Raw genomic sequence first — 23659 nt, forward strand, 5'->3', positions numbered from 1 at the left:
TGCATTTACTTTGCTGCAAGACATTTATTATAAATAATTGTTAGTTTTGTGATGATTGACCCACCAGTAAGCAAGTATTCAAAAAAGGGAAAAATCCAGCAATGGGCGAAGGTTGCTAAAAAATAACTTTTATTCCAAATAAATAAAAAATTATGCTAACATATTGTGTCCAGCACTATGACACACTTACGGGGAAAAATCCTTATGGGGAGACCGCGGCAGAGGGAGGCCGCGGAGGACCGTCCAGATGACGCGCCCGGGATCCCGGATTGGTTTTGGTCTGATAAATGCATGCATCCCTGCGCATCAGCGCTCATTTGCACGTATTAGTTCTAGAATTACCACAGTTGTCTGAGTCAAAGGTTTGGAGTATTTTTTTGTGTATTTCAGTATCCATCTATACGGACATGTAGGTCATAGAAAGCTGAATAAAATGGTACCTTGATGTCTGTGATCTGATGTTTTATTCCATAGAAAACTACATTTTTGTTATATGGAAATTAGATGTTCCAGGCTATGGGCCGGACACTGATCTGCAGAAGAATCTGCCTCCAGAGATTATTGTCACAGCACATGCATGGAGAAACCAACAAACAGGTTCTCCATACATGTACTGTTACTGGGACACAGCCACAATACATGCAGCTGTGGCGCCGATCAACTGATCAGCCAGCATGATCCAGGAAGCTGAGTTCACTCTGAAGCTTATTGAAAGCGTTGTAGCTTGCCGAATAAGAGGGAACCAAAACAAATTCGCTCAACTCTACTAGCAATCACACCCTAAAGCTTTTCTACTAATAAGAACAAATGTGTATCAATCATTCTTTTCTGTTAGTGATAGATATTTATGCTAATATTCAAGTCCTCTTCCTCTCTGAAGAGGTAATTTGCATATTATTTTCCCAGAGGAGCATTGCATGGCGAATAAGCCTCCTTACCTTGACAATCCAGAACTGGTATGTCACTCTCCACAAGGAGAAACCTTACCCCTTAGACCTCAGTCCAGAGCCTCTCACCTAGCCAAATCAGTTCTCATACTTTGCACTGACGAGGGCCAACAGCCCCAAACACCGTGTCTGCAAATTGAGATTCTGATTTGGTTTTTATCCTAAGTCATATTGCAAGACTCGTTAAAGGGTTGATTGTGACTTGTAGGATCGCTACTACCAACAGGTGGCGCTATAGAGTTCAAGTCCTCTTCCTCTCTGAAGAGGCAATTTGTATATGTTAATATTATACACTTGTCTCTCACCTTTCAAATTCACTGGTTTTCAGTACTTGTAAGGCCAAAAACAACATTAGTGTAATTAGTAAAAGGACTCCGGAAATTTTCAAGCACTGAATGTTGCTGCAGACATATCTGAAAGACAATCCAAAATGTATTAAGCCCATTTTATCACACATTTATAACAAGTTTTCTCTGAGTATCTTACTCTGTATTCTTTAGACTAAGCTTCAATGCAGCACACTGCCACATTCAGGCCTCTAGCTGTTCCTGTCACCAGGGTGAGAACAGCCAAAAGTCTGGAAACAGTGACATACTGCCAAGGAGTTCGGTGCTAAACGGTACTGCTATTCCCCAACCCAGCGCCTTTATGCAGAAGCCTTTGAGCACCATTGTAGAATAGGGCCATTCGCTGTCTTCTCCACAATTCAGCCTGCACATCTGAATCTTAACCCCTTAATGACCAGGGGTATTTTTGGTTTTACATTTTCATTTTTCCCTCCCCTTCTTTCCAGAGTCATAACTTTTTTATTTTTCCGTTTATATGGCCATGTGAGGGCTTATTTTTTGCAGGACGAGTTGTACTTTTAAATGACATCATTTGTTTTACCATATCGTGTACTCGAAAACGGGAAAAAAATTCCAAGTGCGGTGAAATTGCAAAAAAAGTGCAATCCCACACTTGTTTTTTGCTTGGCTTTTTTGTTAGGTTCACTAGATGCTAAAAATCACCTGCCACTATGATTCTCCAGGTCATTACGAGTTCATAGACACCAAACATGTCTATGTCCTCTTTTATCTAAGTGATGAAAGAAAATTCTAAAGTTTGCTAAACAAAAAAAAAAAAATTTTGCGCAATTTTCCGAGACCCGTAGCGTCTCCATTTTTCATGATCTGGGGTCGGGTGAGGGCTTATTTTTTCCGTGCCGGACTGACGTTTTTAATGATACCAATTTTGTGCAGATACATTCTTTTGATCGCCCGTTATTGCATTTTAATGCAATGTCTTCGTGACCAAAAAAACGTAATTCTGGCGTTTTTAATTTTTTTCTCGCTACGCCGTTTAGCGATCGGGTTAATGCTTTTTTTTTATTGATAGATCGGGCGATTCTGAACGCGGCGATACCTAATATGTGTATGTGGGATTTTTTTTTACGGTTTTATTTTGATTGGGGCGAAAGGGGGGTGATTTGAACTTTTAGGTTTTTTTAATTTTTTTTATTTTTAAACATTTTTTTTTTTTTACTTTTGGCATGCTTCAATAGCCTCCATAGGAGGCTAGAAGCTTGCGCAACCCGATCGGCTCTGCTACATATGGGCGATGAGCAGATCGCCCATATGTGGCAGATTTTACTGCTGTGTTTTCAGCGCCGACCACCGGGTGGCGCTGAAAGCCATATGCCTGGAACAACCAGGCAACATGGTTGTCCAGGCAACATGACGCCGACCCCCGATCACGTGACGGGGGTCGGCAGTGACGTCATTTCCGGCCCGGCGGCCGGAAATGCTATTTAAATGCACACTGTCAGCTTTGACAGCGGCATTTAACTAGTTAATAGGCGCGGGCGGACGGCGATTCCGCTCGCACCTATTGCGGGCACATGTCAGCTGTTCATAACAGCTGACATGTCCCAGCTTTGATGCGGGCTCAGCGCCGGAGCCCTCATCAAAGCAGGGGAAATGTCTGATGACGGACTGTGTCCGTCATTGGACATTAAGGGGTTAACCCAGCAGGCACAATCGCATCAATTGATTAAGCCTGCTGCATGAAGCCTCAATACACACACTTCACAAACCAGAGCAGCCTGCCATTCATACAAGGATAAATATGTATTTTTTTATTGTAATACAGTATTTGAGGGGGGAAACCTCATATTGTCTGTCCAAGGTTATAGGGGATCTTATTATTTTATGGGGGTGGGGTGCCTCATACTGTGTGAGAGGGCTGCGGATGTATAAGACTGTTTGAGAGACTGTGGTAACATTATACTGTATTTGAGGTTTTGGGTTCATCATAATATGTGGGGGAGCTATGTAGACATCATGTTGTGTGATGGCATCATACTGCATAGAAGAGCGTTGGAGATATTACACTGTGTAGAGTGACTTTAGGGAAATTATACTATGTGGGGGGCTTCACTTTGTGTATAGGCCTGTGAAGGCCATCAGACAGTATGATGATTTTACATTGTATTGAGTGGTGAGTCTAGCGGGCATCATACTATGTGGTGGGCTGTGGGGACATAATTCTGAGTGGTATCATACTGTGATAGGGGTAAATTGATAGCAGAAAGAGTGAGTGAATCAATCTTTGGCATTCCAATATAAAATTTTGAAACTTTATTCAAATAATATTAAAAAGAATGGTGCACCGCATAGTAGTCACAGCCCCTGTTGGGGAAGGTGCTGGACAGACACATTTCAGACCGTCAGGTTAGGGGTTAGGTCCATAATAGTGTGTGGATGGACTGTGGGACATCATATCCTGCGGATGAGGTGAGGGACATCCTTCTTTGTGGGGGAGGGACTGTGGGACATCAGCTGCTTAGAAGAACCCATGGCTGCACTTCATGCTGATGACTGTAGGGCTGTAGGTCTCACCAAGGATGTTAGTCCAGGGCTGCCACTAGGAATTTCAGGACCCCATACTGGCAAAATTTTCGGGGCCCCCTTTAGACTCCGCCCAGGCTCCACCCCAGCCCCGCCTCCACTCCTCAAACTGTCCACAGTCCCACCGGTCTCTTGGAAAAACTCCAATTCTCACCAATCACACATTAAGGCTATGTGCCCACGGTGCGTGTTAAAACGCACACCAAAAACCGGACTCCTTCACAGAAATCGCGCTTTTTTTCCCCGCGCGATTTTACCGCGATTATGATCGCGATTTTGCCGCGATTTTCGTGCGCGATATTCAAGCACTTTCCAAGCGATTTGAAACATCGCTTGGAAAGTGATTGACAGGTTGGTCACACTCGTCAAACATAGTGTTTGACAAGTGTGACCAGGTTTTTACTATTGAGGCCGCCTATGCGGCTTCAATAGTAAAAGATAGAATGTTAAAATGCTAAAAAAATATAAAATTCGGAGTATATTTACCTTCCGGCGTCCCGCGCTGCATTCCCGGGCCACAGCGTTCCCAGTAATGCCTTGCAAGACCTGTGATGACGTAGTCTCGCGTTGCTATAGCGATCTCGCGAGACCGCTAGAGTCACGCGAGACTTCGTCATCACTGGACTGTGCCGCAAGGCATTACTGGGAACTCTTAGGCCGGGAATGCAGCGCGGGACGCCGGAAGGTAAATATACCCCGATTTTTTATTTTTTATTCTTTTTTTTACAGGGGTATGGTACCCAGGGCCTGGAGGACAGTCTCCTCTCCTCCACACCGTGGGTACCAACCGCACATGAGACGCTTAACTTCCCGCATGGTGGGCATAGCCACATGCGGGAAGTAAGCGATTCTCATGCATTCCTATGGGTGCGGAATCGCGGCAATTCTTTGCGATTCCGCACAAAAGAATGAGCATGCTGCGATTTTTTCCGCGATGCGATTCCGCCGCGGAAAAAAGCGCAGCATTAGCACAGCATGTGCGGAATGCCATAGGAATGCATGGGGGGCGTTCTGTGCACGATTTTTAAACGTTTTCGCTGCGTTTTCGCGCCGAAAATCGCGGCAAAAACGCTTAAAAATCACTACGTGGGCATACAGCCTAACAGTTCCCATCACCAGATCACACATATAGCCGGCAGCTTTTGTTTTGGCCAAAAGATTTTTTAAGCCGCCATCACAACACTGTAGACACTTTTGGCCGAGCCCTACTCTACTGTAACCTATTAAATATTTGTTAAAATATGCAATACAGTTTAGGTACAGTATATTTTTATTTATTTTTCAATTTTTAAAATGACCAATAATATCACATACAAGGGACAAATACCATCGAACCATGTCCAGACCACATATTACCACCACATAGCGACCTATAATACCACATACAAGGAACAAATACCGCCACACCATGACCAGACCACATATTACTACCATAGTGACCGAATAATATCACATACAAGGAACAAATACCACCGCACCATGACCAGACCACATATTACCACCACAGTGATCAAATAATAGCACATACAAGGGACAAATACCACAACACCTTGTCCAGACCACATATTACCACCACATAGTCTGAATACTACAATGCTGATCAGTAATAAAAAAAACAATACCATCACCATAAGTACCATTATACACAGGAGATCTGTACTTAGTATGCAGTGTCTGTGTACAGGTAATACAGTGATCAATGACATTATACACAGGAACTCTGTATATAATGTACAGGTAATACAGTGATCACTGGTGACTTTATACACAGGACCTCTGTATATAGTATACAGTATATAGTGTCAGTGTATAGGTAACACACTAACTCACCAGTCATGTATCTAGGTGAAGTCCTTCATCTTTGCTTTTCATCTTTCATCCAGCACAGACCGCCATCATGCCTTCCAGCCAGGACTCATCTCTGCAGGAAATAACACAGTTATCTAGAGCAGAACACATTACTTATTTTTTTCCCAACTTCTACATTACATCACAAAAAGAAAAAAAGTTGACATAGTGTCACTCTACACAGTAACAGGACCATCCCCCCATTTAAAACAGTATACTCAAAAAATAAAATAAAGACATCACTGCAGTAATAATATCCCTTAATTAGCCCCTATGGTAATAATATTCCCCATCCTGGCTCCCGTGTGTCTCATTCCTGGCTTCAGTCATATGTTTTCCCATCCCGCCCTCATGAGTATCCATTATGCCCCATATGATCTCCCCATCTGTCTCCATCGTATCCATCCTGCCCCATGATCCTGCACCCTCCTGTGTCTCACATTCTGCCCCTTCCTGTGTCTTACTGCCACATTCTGCCCCCTCCTGTGTCTTACTGTCACATTCTGCCCCAGTGTCTCACATTCTGCCACCTCCTGTGTCTCACTGTCACATTCTGCCCCCATCATGTCTTGCTTTCTGCCCCCATGTCTGCATTCTGCCCCATCATGTCCAGCATTCTGCCTCCATCATGTCCAGCAATCTGCCCCATCATGTCCAGCATTCTGCCCCCCTCATGTCCAGCAATCTGCCCCATCATGTCCAGAAATCTGCCCCCATTATGTCCAGCATTCTGCCCCCATTATGTCCAGCATTCTGCCCCATCATGTCCAGCAATCTGCCCCCATCATGTCCAGCAATCTGCCCCCATCATGTCCAGCATTCTGCCATCATGTCCAGCAATCTGCCCCATCATGTCCAGCATTCTGCCCCCATCATGTCCAGCATTCTGCCATCATGTCCAGCAATCTGCCCCATCATGTCCAGCAATCTGCCCCATCATGTCCAGCATTCTGCCCCCATCATGTCCAGCATTCTGCCATCATGTCCAGCAATCTGCCCCATCATGTCCAGCATTCTGCCCCCATCATGTCCAGCATTCTGCCATCATGTCCAGCAATCTGCCCCATCATGTCCAGCATTCTGCCCCCATTATGTCCAGCATTCTGCCTCATCATGTCCAGCAATCTGCCCCCATCATGTCCAGCATTCTGCCCAATCATGTCCAGCAATCTGCCCCATCATGTCCAGCAATCTGCCCCATCATGTCCAGCATTCTACCATCATGTCCAGCAATCTGCCCCATCATGTCCAGCATTCTGCCCCCATTATGTCCAGCATTCTGCCTCCTCATGTCCAGCATTCTGCCCCATTGTGTCCAGCATTGTGCCCCATCATGTCCAGCATTCTGCCCCATCATGTCCAGCATTCTGCCCCATCATGTCCAGCAATCTGCCCCCATCATGTCCAGCATTCTGCCCCATCATGTCCAGCATTCTGCCCCATCATGTCCAGCATTCTGCCCCATCATGTCAAGCAATCTGCCCCCATCATGTCCAGCATTCTGCCCCATCATGTCCAGCATTCTGCCCCATCATGTCCAGCAATCTGCTCCATCATGTCCAGCATTCTGCCCCCATTATGTCTGCAATCGCCGCTTTCAATTAAAAAAAAAAAGTTCTTCCTTACCTGGCCGCGCTCTAGCAGCGGGCGAGGCTCCCTCCAGTCCACGCTGCTGAAGCGCGCACTCGCAGGCGACTGACAGTGACGTCAGATGCCGGCGACGGGCTCACTGCGGCTGACGTCAGCTGCCAGCCTCCGATTGACTGGCGGCTGTTAACTATTGACATGCGGGCCGAGGGGCCCGCATGTCAATAGCGTTCAGCTGCCGCAGCGCAGCGCCGCTAAGGGCCCGGAGGTTTACCGTGCCGGTAGGGACCCAGGTGAGCAGATGAGACAGGGCCCAATGCGGGCCCCCTCTGCCCACCGGGCCCATACGCCAGTCAGGGCAGTAATGCCCTGATGGCGGCCCTGTCGTAGTCTATTTATTTATCTTCCATATAAGCTATTGCAATAAATTATTCTTAGTTAGACTATCAGTTTCTATACATCAGAGGATGTAGAAGCAATGTGTTTTGTGCAAGCTATTATATAGATTTATGAGATATGTACAGTGGCATGTAAAAGTTTGGGTGCCCTTGGTAAATATTACTGTTATTGTGAATAGTTAAACAAGTTGAAGCTGAAATGATCTGTAAAAGACCTAAAGTTAAAGATGACAAATTTCCTTTGTATTTTAGGCAAAAAAATATTTTTCATCTTTTACATTTTAAAAATAACAGAAAGGAAAATGGGTTGATGCAAAGTATGGGCACCATGTATGGTTAGTACCTAGTAGCATCCTTTTTGTTATTATCACAGCTTGTAAATGCTGTTTGTAACCAGCCTAGAGTCTTTTCACTCTTATTTGAGGGATTTTTCATCCATTCTTCCTTGGAAAATTCTTCCAGTTCTGTGAGATTCCTGGATCGTCTTGCATGCACTGCTATTTTGAGGTCTAGCCACTGATTTTCAATGATGTTCAGATCAGCGGACTATGAGGGCCATTGTAAAACCTTCAGCTTGTGCCCTTTGACGTAGTCTATTGTGGAATTTGATGTGTGTTTAGGATCATTATTAGGGATGAGTGAATGTGTTTGTTGATAATCAGATGTCACTCGAGTATCTTGGTGCTCGGATATTACTTGGCGAGCATTAACCAGTGCTCGATTTTAAACTCGAATCCTCGGCCCGCATGTTTGGCACCTGTTACACAGCCAATAAGCATGCAGGGATTGCCTGCATATCATTTTAAAGTCATAGCCATCTTGGTAGTGGAATTACTGTGATTGGCTGGCCGTGTGGAATCATCAGGGGTTACAAAAAGGACAGGTGATGCCAAGCTTGGCATACTGATGCCATTGCACAGCTCTGTGACAGTTGTTATTGCAGGGAGAAAGTACTTGTCGAGGCATGTGTGTGCACAGCTTAACGAATCAGAGTTCTGTTGTCTGGATACTGGTGCTGAAGCTGAATGTCATGATCCATGCTGGATCATGACAGATAAAATGCACTAGTAACCTTTTTTTTCCCTTAAGCTGTGGTGCTTAAAGATAGTTTTTGCCCCCCGGTGGCCGTTAGGGTCATTGCATTTGATGTTTTCTTTGCTTTGCCTTTTGCCCCTGGTGGCCGTTAGGATCATTGCGCTCTGGTTTCTTTAGTTTAGTGCATGTGATTATAAAGCAGGTGTGATTGCTCCTGCTCTGCTATAAAAGAGTGTCAGGTGTTGAAATCACTGTTGGTGATAGCGTCTTTTTGGGATTCCAACCACAGTGAAGGGAGCAGCTGGCTGAGATGTGAAGCCACTGCAGAAACCTGGTGAAGTTAGCAGCTGGCTTGAAGGTTGGAGCCACTGCTGAAACTGGTGTTGAACTCTGGCTGCCCGGTGTCCGCAGCAGAGTGAGATAAGTCTTTCTGTGTTTCCCCTGTTTGTATTTTTCCCTGGTGTGTATTAGTACAGCGGTGGGGCCAGTGCCTGCACCACCCAGCTCCCTAGCAAGGGATAGGTGTAGGGTGTGCTAGGATGACAGGTATCCTGATCGGCGCCCGCTGCAGAAGCGGCCTAGGGATCGTTAGGAGTGGAGGGACACTGACTCAGGGGAGTGTGGCAGGTCTCCACGTCCCCGTTCCCTATCGCAGGGCCCACCGTTGTAACTGTTGCCCCTTTCCCCGTGTCTTGTTGTTTTAGTACCGGCCTGTGGGCCGTGTCACACAGGACAGTTATACATGCCGTGTCTTGTTGTCTGAGTTACCGGCCTACGGGTTGTGTCACACAGGACGGGTCCACGTGACACTGAACCATCATACTAACAGCCCTTCTAAGGGCTAATCTTGTGCTTTGCTGTTTTTATCAGATACAATCTGCTTTTAGCCCAGGTAAGGAGAAAGAGAGTTTCAGGAGCAGGTAGAGTGGCTGAATACAGTCTTTAGTCAGGGATTAGGACTTTGCAGTCCAATACTATATATAGCTTTGGCAAAAATTAAGAGACTGTTGCACAGTTTTATAAAAATCAGCTTCTCTACATGTCTAACAGCCATTCCATTCCAGTGTCAGTTGAATTCCAACCAGAGTACACCTCATTCTACTTAATGTGCTTCTGATTAGGTGATCAGAACCAAATCTTATTTAACAAAGGAAAGTATAAAAAAAACCCTGCTGTGGTGTTCACAATCCTCTTGCAATAGGACAAGCTGGATGGCAAAACAAGTGCTAGTAATATCCCAAAAGTATTAGGAATGGAAAAATAACTTTTAACCATGCCAAAGGAGTTGAAAAGAAAAGTCTTGAGTGAGGAAAAGAAGGGCTTATTCTGGCTTTACTAGCAGAGGGATACAATGAGCATCATGTTGCCTCCATCCTTAAAATTTCTAAGACAACAGTCCATTACAATAAAGTCAAGCAGCAGACATTGGGGACAACAAAGCTACAGACCGGCAGAGGGCGAAAATGACTCTCCACTGACTGGCATGAACATCATCTTATTCGAAATTCACTCAGCAACCGAATGATGACATCAAGTGACCTACTAAAGGAATGGCAAATGCCAGTTGGCGTGAAGTGCATGGCAAGAACAGTTCGTAACAGGCTCCTAGAGGCAGGGCTCAAGTCATGTAGAGCTAGAAAAAATGCCTTTCATTGATGAGAAGCAAAGGAGAGCCAGGCTAAAGTTTGCTAAAGACCATAAGAATTGGACCATAGAGGACTGGAGTAAGGTAATCTTCCCTGATGAGTCTAATATTCAGCTTTGCCCAATACCTGGTCACCTAATGGTTAGACAAAGACATGGAGAGGCGTACAAGCCACAGTGTCTTGCACCCACTGTGAAAATTGGTGGAGGATCAGTGATGATCTGGGGCTGCTTCAGCAAAGCTGGAATTGGGCAGGTTAATCTTTGCGAAGGACGTATGAATCAAGCCGCATACAAGGTTATCCTGGAAAAACAGTTGATTCCTTCTGCTCAGGCAATGTTCCCCAACTCTGAGGACTGTTTTTTCCAGCAGGACAATGCGCCATGCCACACAGCTAGGTCAATCAATGTGTGGATGAAGGACCACCACATCAAATCCCTGTCAAGGACAGACCAATCTCCAAATCTGAACCCCATTGAAAACCTCTGGAATATAATCAAGAGTAGAGTTCAGCGACTTTTGGGTTTTTAGGGTCGCGTTTCGTTTCGTGAAACCCGACTTTTCCAAAAGTCGGGTCGAGCAAGATCGTCCGATTATAGGGAAAAGTCGGGGTCGTCCCGAAACACGAAACCCAATGTAAGTCAATGGGGAATAAAAGTCGGCAGTGAGAAGAGGACAGGAAACACACCTACAGTGCCCATTTGAATGCCAAAAGCATCAATTCTTCTTACTTAAGCTTGTCAACCTTAATTAACTTCATAATATAAGTTACGCACTGAAAAATGGGGGTTATTTGGCTAAAGTTGTGGGGGGGAGGGCTGGCTGCAGGTTTTCATGTGCCCTGGGCGAAAGAGCGCCCCTTTAACACATACCACAACTCATCATGCTCCGATACGGCAGATAAATAGCGGTATAGTCCAATGAAAAATACCTCACTTTTTACATCTCATGACGAGGCCCATCTATTTCTCCATACAGAATCATTGGTCCCATATAATGTTTGAAACAGTATATGATGAGCTCCACATAATGCTACAGTATATGTTGGTCCCCATGGATGAAGCTCCACTGTCTTATGGGCCCAAATAATGCTCCAAACATAATGGGCCCCATTTCTAATGCTCTAGTGTATAATGGGCCCTGTAAATGCAGCTCCAGTGTCTGATGTCCACCTTTGGAATGTTCCAGTGTATGGTGGGCCCCATCTATCATTCTCCAGAGTATAGTGCTCCCCAAAAATTGCTGTCCCAACATTGAAAACAATCAAATAAGTCTCCTCGCTAGGGAATCCCTGTACTTGTCTGGACAGGTGCTATAGCTTGCTTAACAGCTCGTCAGCCGTTCTCACGCCCAGTATGGATTGCACGTGATTGCACAAAGGTTAGAAAGGGTACCGTATCCCCGGATAACATGTATGGATAGCGTACACATTCAAAATATGTCTCAGGAGGCAGGCTCAGACGGTGTTAGGCCCAGTATGGATTGCACGTGATTGCACAAAGGTTAGAAAGGGTGCCATATCCCCGGATAACATGTATGGATAGCGTACACATTCAAAATATATGTCTCAGGAGGCAGGCTCAGACGGTGTCAGGCACAGTATGGATTGCACGTGATTGCACAAAGGTTAGAAAGGGTACCGTATCCCCGGATAACATGTATGGATAGCGTACACATTCAAAATATATGTCTCAGGAGGCAGGCTCAGACGGTGTTAGGCCCAGTATGGATTGCACGTGATTGCACAAAGGTTAGAAAGGGTACCGTATCCCCGGATAACATGTATGGATAGCGTACACATTCAAAATATATGACTCAGGAGGCAGGCTCAGACGGTGTCAGGCACAGTATGGATTGCACGTGATTGCACAAAGGTTAGAAAGGGTACCGTATCCTCGGATAACATGTATGGATAGCGTACACATTCAAAATATATGTCTCAGGAGGCAGGCTCAGACGGTGTTAGGCCCAGTATGGATTGCACGTGATTGCACAAAGGTTAGAAAGGGTACCGTATCCCCGGATAACATGTATGGATAGCGTACACATTCAAAATATATGTCTCAGGAGGCAGGCTCAGACGGTGTCAGGCACAGTATGGATTGCACGTGATTGCACAAAGGTTAGAAAGGGTACCGTATCCCCAGATAACATGTATGGATAGCGTACATATTCAAAATATATGTCTCAGGAGGCAGGCTCAGATGGTGTTAGGCCCAGTATGGATTGCACGTGATTGCACAAAGGTTAGAAAGGGTACCGTATCCCCAGATAACATGTATGGATAGCGTACACATTCAAAATATATGTCTCAGGAGGCAGGCTCAGACGGTGTCAGGCACAGTATGGATTGCACGTGATTGCACAAAGGTTAGAAAGGGTACCGTATCCCTAGATAACATGTATGGATAGCGTACACATTCAAAATATATGTCTCAGGAGGCAGGCTCAGACGGTGTTAGGCCCAGTATGGATTGCACGTGATTGCACAAAGGTTAGAAAGGGTACCGTATCCCCGGATAACATGTATGGATAGCGTACACATTCAAAATATATGTCTCAGGAGGCAGGCTCAGACGGTGTCAGGCACAGTATGGATTTGACGGCCCAGATTACACAGCGGAGGAGCAGGGAGAGGTAAAGATTGCAAATGCTGGGGCCCTGCCCAAGCAAGGGGGGCCAACTCGTGGGCGTCGGTACTGGCACTGGGCCCCTCATAGTACAGCGGTGTGTCTGACGGCGGGTGTGCACCACCACCGTCAGAGACACTTGATTGCACTATGAGGGACCCTGTGCCAGTGCCCGCGCCCAAGAGTCGGCCTACCCACCTGTCCAGGGCAACGGCACTCGCACGGTGTCGTGCGCTAGGTGGTGACCCCGGCCATGGGGGGGGAGGCAGCACAGTTAGGGAGTTTTAGAAAGTGGCATATGTTGATGTTGGACATTCAGCTGATGCAAAAGGCGAAATAGGTGAAGTACCAGGAAGAGGTGGACCAAAGCAAGCCATTTTTCTGTCACCCTATGTGTCATCAGGGGAAGGTGGGACAAAATCATTGGAAACCCATGCGTGGTTCATTTTAATGAAGGTTAGATCATCCAGATTTTGGGTTGACAGACGGGTCCTTTTTTCTGTCAGGATTGATCCAGCTGCACTGAAGACTCTTTCCGATAGCACACTTGCAGCTGGGCAAGCGAGCTCCTGTAAGGCATATTGGGCCAATTCAGGCCAGGTGTCCAGTTTAGCGGCCCAATAGTCAAAGGGGAATGACCTGTGTGGGAGAACATCGATATGGGAGGAAAAGTAGTTTGTAACCATAGTTGAAAACTGCTGTCTCCTGTCACTTTCCATCGATGCAGTATTACCAGTTGTGTGAGCGGTATTTGAAAAATCAGTCCACAACATTGTCATGAAACCCCTGTCTCCAACGCCACTTCTGCTGTGTGCACCACAAACACCTCTGCCAAGCTGCCCCCCGGCCCGTACGGCTCGTGTGAGAACCATCACCGCTGCTGTGTGCTGGGAATGCCTCAAGCAACCGATTTACCAGAGTTGCTTGTTTATTAGCCAATATTAGGTCAAGGTTCTCCTGTGGCATGATGTTTTGTAATTTGCCTTTATAGCGTGGATCCAGGATGCTGGCCAACCAGTAGTCGTCATCGTTCATCATTTTGGCAATGCGGGGGTCCCTTTTTAGGATCTGCAAGGCATAATCTGACATGTGGGCCAATGTTCCCGGTGTCAATGATGCACTGCGAGTGCTGGGTGGAGGAGCACTTTCTGGCAAATCCACATCCCTCCAGTCACGCACAAACCCTGTACCAGACCTTGCCACGCCAACATTTTCACTTGCCCCACGAGATGCATCCTCCTCCCCTAAGTAATCATCCCCATCATCCTCCTCCTCTTCTTCCTCCACCTCGTCCAGGAGAGGTCCCTGAGCAGACAATGGCTGAATGTCATCAAGGATTCCCTCCTCCTCTTCCTCCTCATCAACATTGGCTGCAGACGCCTGCTCCTTAAGGTGCGTCAAAGTTTGCATGAGCAGACGCATAAGTGGAATGCTCATGCTTAGGATGGCGTCGTCTGCGCTTACCAGCCGTGTGCATTCCTCAAAACACTGAAGGACTTTACAAAGGTCTTTCAGCTTCGACCACTGCACGCCTGTCAACTCCATGTCTGCTCTCAAAGTGCCTGGCCGTGTATCCTCCCACAAATGCATTATGGCCTGCCTCTGCTCGCACAGCCGCTCCACCATGTGCAGGGTGGAGTTCCACCTTGTTGCAATGTCGATAATGAGGCGGTGGTTGGGAAGGTGGAGCAATCGCTGCAGCTTCTGCATACGAACGGAGTGTACAGGCGACCGGCGGATGTGCGCGCACAGTCTTCGCACCTTCTGGAGCAGGGCTGTTAACTCCGGATAATTTTTGAGGAAGCACTGCACCACCAGGTTCAAGGTGTGAGCCAAGCAAGGTATGTGGCTGAGTTTTGAAAGGGCTATGGCTGCCACAAAATTACGCCCGTTATCACTAACTACCTTGCCTGCCTCAAGATGTACACTGCCCAGCCATGACTCAGTTTGTCACTTCAAGTACTCGGCCAGCACCTCGGCGGTGTGTCTGTCGCCCAAACACATCATCTGCAACACAGCCTGCTGACGCTTTCCACTAGCTGCTCGATAGGGGGACACATCGTGTGCAACAGTGGCAGCTGCAGATGGAGTGCTCGTACGACTGCGCTCTGTGGACGAGCTTTCGCTTCTGGAGGAGGAGGAGGAGGAGGAGGAGGGTGGAACGCCTACAGCCAACTGTTTCCTATACCGTGGGCTAGGCAGCACTGTCCCACCACCGCTGTCCCCTGTGGACCCTGCATCCACCACATTAACCCAGTGCGCAGTGATGGACACGTAACGGCCCTGGCCATGCCGACTGGACCATGCATCAGTTGTGAGGTGCACCTTTCCGCTCACTGACTGCTTGAGTGCATGGACAATGCGGTCTTTCACATGATGGTGGAGGGCTGGGATGGCTTTGCGAGAGAAGAAGTGGCGACTGGGTAGGTCATAGCGTGGTACTGCATAGGCCATGAGTTCGTGGAAAGCTGTGCTTTCCACCAACCGAAAGGGCATCATCTCAAACGAGATTAGTTTGGCAATGTGGGCGTTCAAACCCAGTGTACGCGGATGAGAGACTGAGTACTTTCTTGACCTACTCATAGTGTCTGGGAGGGTGAGCTGGACTTGAGAGCTGCATATGGTGGAAGTAGCGGTGGACAGGGCGGACTGAGAGAGGGTTGATGATGGTGATGGAATTGGTGTTCTTTCTGATGGCCTAGAATCAGTCTTTCGTTGATATAACAGTGGGATTCCCTGACTGCTGTGGCCTTGCAACGACACCTCAACATTTGCTGCTGTGCTAACCGGTGGGCTTACAGTGGGGGAAACAATGTAGCGTTGCTGACTACCTTCGTTGTGATCAGTTGCACATGTGGCACTTGAGGTTTGGTGTTGTGTCCACGCTTGCAAGTGCATGCTGGTTAAATGTCTAAGCATTCAACTGGTATTCAAATTTTTCAGATTTTTCCCTCGGCTAAAGGTCTTTGCGCACTTCTTACAGATAACCTTGGCCTGATCATGAGGATTTTGTTCAAAAAAGTGCCACACTGCACTCTTCCTACTTTGGCAGACATTTTGCGGCCTAGCACGCTGTGATCTTTTTACCCTCTGGACAAGCTGTCCAGCAACTCTTTTGATGTTTGGAACCTGTCTTTGGAGTGCTCCGGGCCTGCCAGATAACAGCTGTTGCGATGTCGATGTCTGCTGTGGATGCTCCTCATCTGAGCTATTGGAAGCAGCACCCTCTTCCCCCAATGGATGCCAATCTGGGTCAACAACTGGGTCATCCATCACCTCCTCTTCTATGTCATGTGCACCTTTCTCTGTGTCACCGTGTATGGTGGTATAGTGTGTGGGAAGGGGCACCTGAGTCTCATCAGGGTCAAAATCTGGCTCTGTACACTGCGAGGACAATGTAGTGCTCTGAGTGAATGTACCAGCAGAATCATCCATCAGCGGCTGTGCATCAGTGCACTCCATGTCAGATTCATCTTGGCCTGGGTAATTCACCATTTGACTTGATAATCCAGGCATGGTATGTGAAAACAGCTCCATGGAGTAATCAGTAGTATGGCCTGCGTCATCCTTCAATCTTGGTTGGGGTGAAGGACACAAGGAAAGGTGTGGTTCATGAACATGAGCCTCCAATGACGACTCCGTGCTTTTACTTTTTACAACTGAAGAAGAGGAGGCGATAGAGCTGGAGGCTGAGTCAGCAATGTAAGACAAAACTTTTTCCTGATGCTCTGCCTTTAAAAGCGGTTTGCCAACTCCTAGAAAACTAAGCGTTCGAGGCCTTATGTAGACAGACGATGACGCAGGGTCAGCACCTCCTGCATTCGGTCCTATTTTGCTCTTGCCACTACCATCAGATCCACCACCAACACCATCATTACCAGCTGCCAACCCCCGCCCAATTCCACGGCCTCTTCCACCAGCCTTCCTCATTTTTGGTAGAAATGTAGACAAAATCCAACAAACTATATAGTAATGTAAAACAAGGTACAAGGTGTCTATAGGACAGGGGAGATTTAGAATTTCTGCACACACTTGTGGACAGTGGACACTTTTGGATTGTGTGAGGCCCACTGATATCTGAGCGCTATGTGACACGCTCGATGGCACAGCTGCCTGTGACCAAAGTGACGAGAGGATAATGGAGATTTTGAATCTCTGCGCAAACTTTTGGACACTGGACACTTGTGGATTGTGTGAGGCCCACTGATATCTGAGTGCTATGTGACACGCTCGATGGCACAGCTGCCTGTGACCAAAGTGACGAGAGGATAATGGAGATTTTGAATCTCTGCGCAAACTTTTGGACACTGGACACTTGTGGATTGTGTGAGGCCCACTGATATCTGAGCGCTATGTGACACGCTCGATGGCACAGCTGCCTGTGACCAAAGTGACGGGAGGATAATGGAGATTTTGAATCTCTGCGCACACTTTTGGACACTGGACACTTGTGGATTGTGTGAGGCCCACTGATATCTGAGCGCTATGTGACACGCTCGATGGCACAGCTGCCTGTGACCAAAGTGACGAGAGGATAATGGAGATTTTGAATCTCTGCGCACACTTTTGGACACTGGACACTTGTGGATTGTGTGAGGCCCACTGATATCTGAGCGCTATGTGACACGCTCGATGGCACAGCTGCCTGTGACCAAAGTGACGAGAGGATAATGGAGATTTTGAATCTCTGCGCACACTTTTGGACACTGGACACTTGTGGATTGTGTGAGGCCCACTGATATCTGAGCGCTATGTGACACGCTCGATGGCACAGCTGCCTGTGACCAAAGTGACGAGAGGATAATCGAGATTTTGAATCTCTGCGCAAACTTTTGGACACTGGACACTTGTGGATTGTGTGAGGCCCACTGATATCTGAGCGCTATGTGACACGCTCGATGGCACAGCTGCCTGTGACCAAAGTGACGAGAGGATAATGGAGATTTTGAATCTCTGCGCACACTTTTGGACACTGGACACTTGTGGATTGTGTGAGGCCCACTGATATCTGAGCGCTATGTGACACGCTCGATGGCACAGCTGCCTGTGACCAAAGTGACGAGAGGATAATGGAGATTTTGAATCTCTGCGCACACTTTTGGACACTGGACACTTGTGGATTGTGTGAGGCCCACTGATATCTGAGCTCTATGTGACACGCTCGATGGCACAGCTGCCTGTGACCAAAGTGACGAGAGGATAATGGAGATTTTGAATCTCTGCGCACACTTTTGGACACTGGACACTTGTGGATTGTGTGAGGCCCACTGATATCTGAGCGCTATGTGACACGCTCGATGGCACAGCTGCCTGTGACCAAAGTGACGAGAGGATAATGGAGATTTTGAATCTCTGCGCAAACTTTTGGACACTGGACACTTGTGGATTGTGTGAGGCCCACTGATATCTGAGCGCTATGTGACACGCTCGATGGCACAGCTGCCTGTGACCAAAGTGACGAGAGGATAATGGAGATTTTGAATCTCTGCGCACACTTTTGGACACTGGACACTTGTGGATTGCGTGAGGCCCACTGATATCTGAGCGCTATGTGACAGGCTCGATGGCACAGCTGCCTGTGACCAAAGTGACGAGAGGATAATGGAGATTTTGAATCTCTGCGCACATTTTGGACACTGGACACTTGTGGATTGTGTGAGGCCCACTGATATCTGAGCGCTATGTGACACGCTCGATGGCACAGCTGCCTGTGACCAAAGTGACGGGAGGATAATGGAGATTTTGAATCTCTGCGCACACTTTTGGACACTGGACACTTGTGGATTGTGTGAGGCCCACTGATATCTGAGCGCTATGTGACACGCTCGATGGCACAGCTGCCTGTGACCAAATTGACGAGAGGATAATGGAGATTTTGAATCTCTGCGCACACTTTTGGACACTGGACACTTGTGGATTGTGTGAGGCCCACTGATATCTGAGCGCTATGTGACACGCTCGATGGCACAGCTGCCTGTGACCAAATTGACGAGAGGATAATGGAGATTTTGAATCTCTGCGCACACTTTTGGACACTGGACACTTGTGGATTGTGTGAGGCCCACTGATATCTGAGCGCTATGTGACAGGCTCGATGGCACAGCTGCCTGTGACCAAAGTGACGAGAGGATAATGGAGATTTTGAATCTCTGCGCACACTTTTGGACACTGGACACTTGTGGATTGTGTGAGGCCCACTGATATCTGAGCGCTATGTGACACGCTCGATGGCACAGCTGCCTGTGACCAAAGTGACGAGAGGATAATGGAGATTTTGAATCTCTGCGCACACTTTTGGACACTGGACACTTGTGGATTGTGTGAGGCCCACTGATATCTGAGCGCTATGTGACACGCTCGATGGCACAGCTGTGACAAAAGTGACTAGAGGATAAGGGAGATTGGATTGCTTTTAAAAAAGCAGTTTGCGGAGCAGTGGGTAAACAGCAATGCCAGCGTGTCAGGAAGCCTTAAAAGGCAGCCCAACAACCAACACCACTGATACACCACTATATAGCCTCCCCTTGCACTGCACACACAGTGACTTGTGTGTTGTGCAGGCCAAATCGCTAGCAGCAGAAGCAGTTTTTTTGTCTTCTTCCCTGCCTAACGCTCTCCCTACAGAATCAGCAGCAACCTCTCCCTATACTAAGATCGGCAGAAGTAAGATGGCGGTCGGCGTGCACGCCCTTTTATACCCCCTGTGACGCCCACCAAAGCAAGCCAATCACTTGCATGCCCTTCTGAAAGATGGTGGTGACCCGTGCCTAGGTCATCACGTTGCCCACAGTGTCCGTGGATCCTGATTGGCTGAAAAAGAGCGCAAAACAAACTTTTGAAAAGCGACTTTGGCGCGTAAGTCGCCGACCTCGTGGCCGACCTCATCCTAGGGTCGGGTTTCGTTTCATGAAACCCGACTTTGCCAAAAGTCGGCGACTTTTGAATTTTTTCGACCCGTTTCGCTCAACTCTAATCAAGAGGAAGATGTATAGTCACAAGCCATCAAGCAAAGAACTGATTAAATTTTTGAACTAGGAGTGGCATAAGGTCACCCAAAAGCAGTGTGAAAGACTGGTGAAAAGCATGCCATTTCTCATTTTCTGAAAATAAATACAAAATTTAGTGCTTGGAAATTCGTAGACATGTTGTCAGTAGTTTATAGAATAAAAGAGCAAATTATATTTTACTCAAAAATATACCTATAAAGAGAAAAATCAGATAAACTGAAAATGTTGTAGTGGTCTCTTAATTTTTGCCAGAGCTGTATATACAACCCCTGGCAAAAATTATGGAATCACTGTCCTTGGAGGATGTTCATTCAGTTGTTTAATTTTTTAGGAAAAAAAGCAGATCACAGACATGGCACAAAACTAAAGTCATTTCAAATGGCAACTTTCTGGCTTTAAGAAACACTAAAAGAAATCAAGAACAAAAAATGTGGTAGTCAGTAATGGTTACTTTTTTTACACCAAGCATAGGGGAAAAATTATGGAGTCACTCAATTCTGAGGAAAAAATTATGGAATCATGAAAAGCAAACAAACAAAAAACCACTCCAACACATCACTAGAATTTTGTTGCCCCACCTCTGGCTTTTATAACAGCTTGCAGTCTCTGAGGCATGGACTTAATGAGTGTCAAACAGTACTCTTCATCAATCTGACTCCAACTTTCTCTGATTGCTGTTTTTCCAGATCAGCTTTGCAGGTTGGAGCCTTGTCATGGACCATTTTCTTCAACTTCCACCAAAGATTTTCAATTGGATTGAGATGCGGACTATTTGCAGGCCATGACATTGACCTTATGTGTCTTTTTTCAAGGAATGTTTTCGCATTTTTTGCTCTATGGCCGGATGCATTATCATCCTGAAAAATGATTTCATCATCCCCAAACATCCTTTCAATTGATGGGATAAGAAAAGTGTCCAAAATATCAACATAAACTTGTGCATTTATTGAAGATGTAATGACAGCCATCTCCCCAGTGCCTTTACCTGACATGCAGTCCCATATCATCAATGACTGTGGAAATTTGCATGTTCTCTTCAGGCAGTCATCTTTATAAATCTCATTGGAACGGCACCAAACAAAAGTTTCAGCATCATCACCTTGCTCAATGCAGATTCGCGATTCATCACTGAATATGACTTTCATCCAGTCATCCACAGTCCATGATTGCTTTTCCTTAGCCCATTGTAACCTTGTTTTTTTCTGTTTAGGTGTTAATGATGGCTTTCGTTTAGCTTTTCTGTATGTAAATCCCATTTCCTTTAGGCGGTTTCTTACAGTTCGGTCACAGACGTTCACTCCAGTTTCCTCCCATTCGTTCCTCATTTGTTTTGTTGTGCATTTCCTGTTTTGGAGACATATTGCTTTAAGTTTCCAGTCTTGACACTTTAATGTCTTCCTTGGTCTACCAGTATGTTTGCCCTTAACAACCTTCCCATGTTGTTTGTATTTGGTCCAGATTTTATACACAGCTGACTCTTTTAAGAGTTTGATAATCCTCTCCTTTGTTTCAATTGACATCTCTCATGTTGGAGCCATGATTCATGTCAGTCCACTTGGTGCAACAGCTCTCCAAGGTGTGATCACTCCTTTTTAGATGCAGACTAATGAGCAGATCTAATTTGATGCAGGTGTTAGTTTTGGGAATGAAAATTGACAGGGTGATTCCATAATTTTTTTCCTCAGAATTGAGTGACTCCATAATTTTTCCCCTATGCTTTGTTTAAAAAAAGTAACCATTACTGACTACCACATTTTTTGTTCTTGATTTCTTTTAGTGTTTCTTAAAGCCAGAAAGTTGCCATTTGAAATGACTTTAGTTTTGTGCCATGTCTGTGATCTGCTTTTTTTTCTACAAAATTAAACAACTGAATGAACATCCTCCAAGGCCGGTGATTACATAATTTTTCCCAGGGGGCGTAGCTGTGGCAGTTGACCACATTTTTAATTTTTGCGTGAAAAAAATTACTATATTTCCATCCATGGAGTATTAGTTGCTTTGTGAAACATTTCTGTGTTATATAGCAGTCCTGTTCCTGGTAGCTGCCATTTCTTAATTACATTTTAAAGTGAGGAAAGGGCAACTTGAAAACACTTTGCTATCTTCTTTTAGCCTTCTCCTGCTTTGCAGGCCTCCACCGTTTTCATTTTCATAGTGCTAGGCAGTTGCTTAGAAAAACTCATGGCTGCTGTTTTCTGGCACAAGCTGGGAAATTTGCATCACCTGACCGTTCCTAATGATGATAGTGAATAGGCCATAACCCTAACAGGCTAATTTAGGTCTGAAATATTGATCACAGTTATCTGAGCACAGAAATCTCCAAGGGTGCCCAAACTTAACTCAACTTTATGACTTTTATAGATCATTTCATCTTCAGTTTACTGAACTGTTTACAATAACTGCAATTTTGACCATAGGTGCCCAAACTTTTACATATCACTGTAATTTATAGGTACATCTGTCCTCATAAAGTGCGGGGGCCATTATACTGCAAGAAGAACTAATGTGGATGCCATTTTACCATACGGGACCTAATGCAGGAACCATTATACAGTTTCAGGGCTACATTGGGGCCATCATAAAGAGTGAGGACTACTGTGGAGGCCGTTGTTCAGTGTATGAGCCTTTATACAGTGTGTTCTACTGTGGGGGCCATTATACAGAGGGAGGGTTACTGTGAGAGTCATTATACTGTATTTTGGGGTGCACCGTGGTGACATCATATTATGTATAGGGGAGCTTTGGGGGTAGTGTACTCTTTATAGGGGAACTGTGTGCCTATCAAACAGTGTATAAGTGAGCTGTGAGGGCAATATACTGAGAATAGGGGAAATCTTGGACAATTATACTCTGTATAGGGGAGCTGTGGGTCCGTCATCCTGTGTATAGGGGAGTTGTGTGTCCCACAATACTGTGGATAGGGTAAGTGTGAGGGCATTATACTGTGCATAGGGAAGCTGTGAGCCCATTATACTATGTATAGGGAGCTTCTGGCCTATCATAGTGTGTATAGAGGAGCTGTACTCTTGGGATTTGGATGTTTCGCCCCCAGCAGTTCGCCCCCAGCAGTTCGCCCCCGGGTACATTACGCCCCCGCACATTTCGTCCCCAGCATTTGGCCCCCAGGAAGTTTCGCCCCCGCACATTTCACCCCCGCACATTTCGCCCCCAGCAGTCCCCAGTAGTTCGCCCCTGGATGTTTCGCCCCCAGCAGTTCGCCCCCGGATGTTTCGCCCCCAGCAGTTCGCCACCGGATGTTTCGCCCTCAGCGGTTCGCCCCCGGATGTTTCGTCCCCAGCAGTATGCCCCCGGATGTTTCGCCCCCAGCAGTTCGCCCCCGGATGTTTCGCCCCCAGCGGTTCGCCCCTGGTTGTTTCGCCCCCCAGCAGTATGCCCCCGGATGACTCGCCCCCAGCAGTTTGCCCCCAGATGTTTCGCCCCCAGCAGTTCGCCCCCGGATGTTTCACCCCCGGATGTTTCGCCCCCAGCAGTTCGCCCCCGGATGTTTCTTCCCCGGATGTTTCGCCCCCAGCAGTTCACCCCCGGATGTTTCGCCCCCAGATGCTTCGCCCCCAGCAGTTCGCCCCCGGATGTTTCGCCCCCAGCAGTTCGCCCCCGGATGTTTCGCCCCCAGCAGTTCGCCCCCGGATGTTTCGCCCCCAGCAGTTCACCCC

The 23659-nt window shown here is 46.7% G+C and overlaps 1 pseudogene; it reads right to left on the reverse strand.

The window, feature by feature from the left end:
- Positions 1-23659, reverse strand: part of LOC141091171 (galactose-3-O-sulfotransferase 2-like) — a 132943-nt pseudogene that overhangs the window by 93428 nt on the left and 15856 nt on the right.

This window comes from Dendrobates tinctorius, unplaced genomic scaffold, assembly GCF_039654945.1.
Source record: "Dendrobates tinctorius isolate UK_male_01 unplaced genomic scaffold, ASM3965494v1 ptg000049l, whole genome shotgun sequence".
Lineage (NCBI taxonomy): Eukaryota > Metazoa > Chordata > Amphibia > Anura > Dendrobatidae > Dendrobates > Dendrobates tinctorius.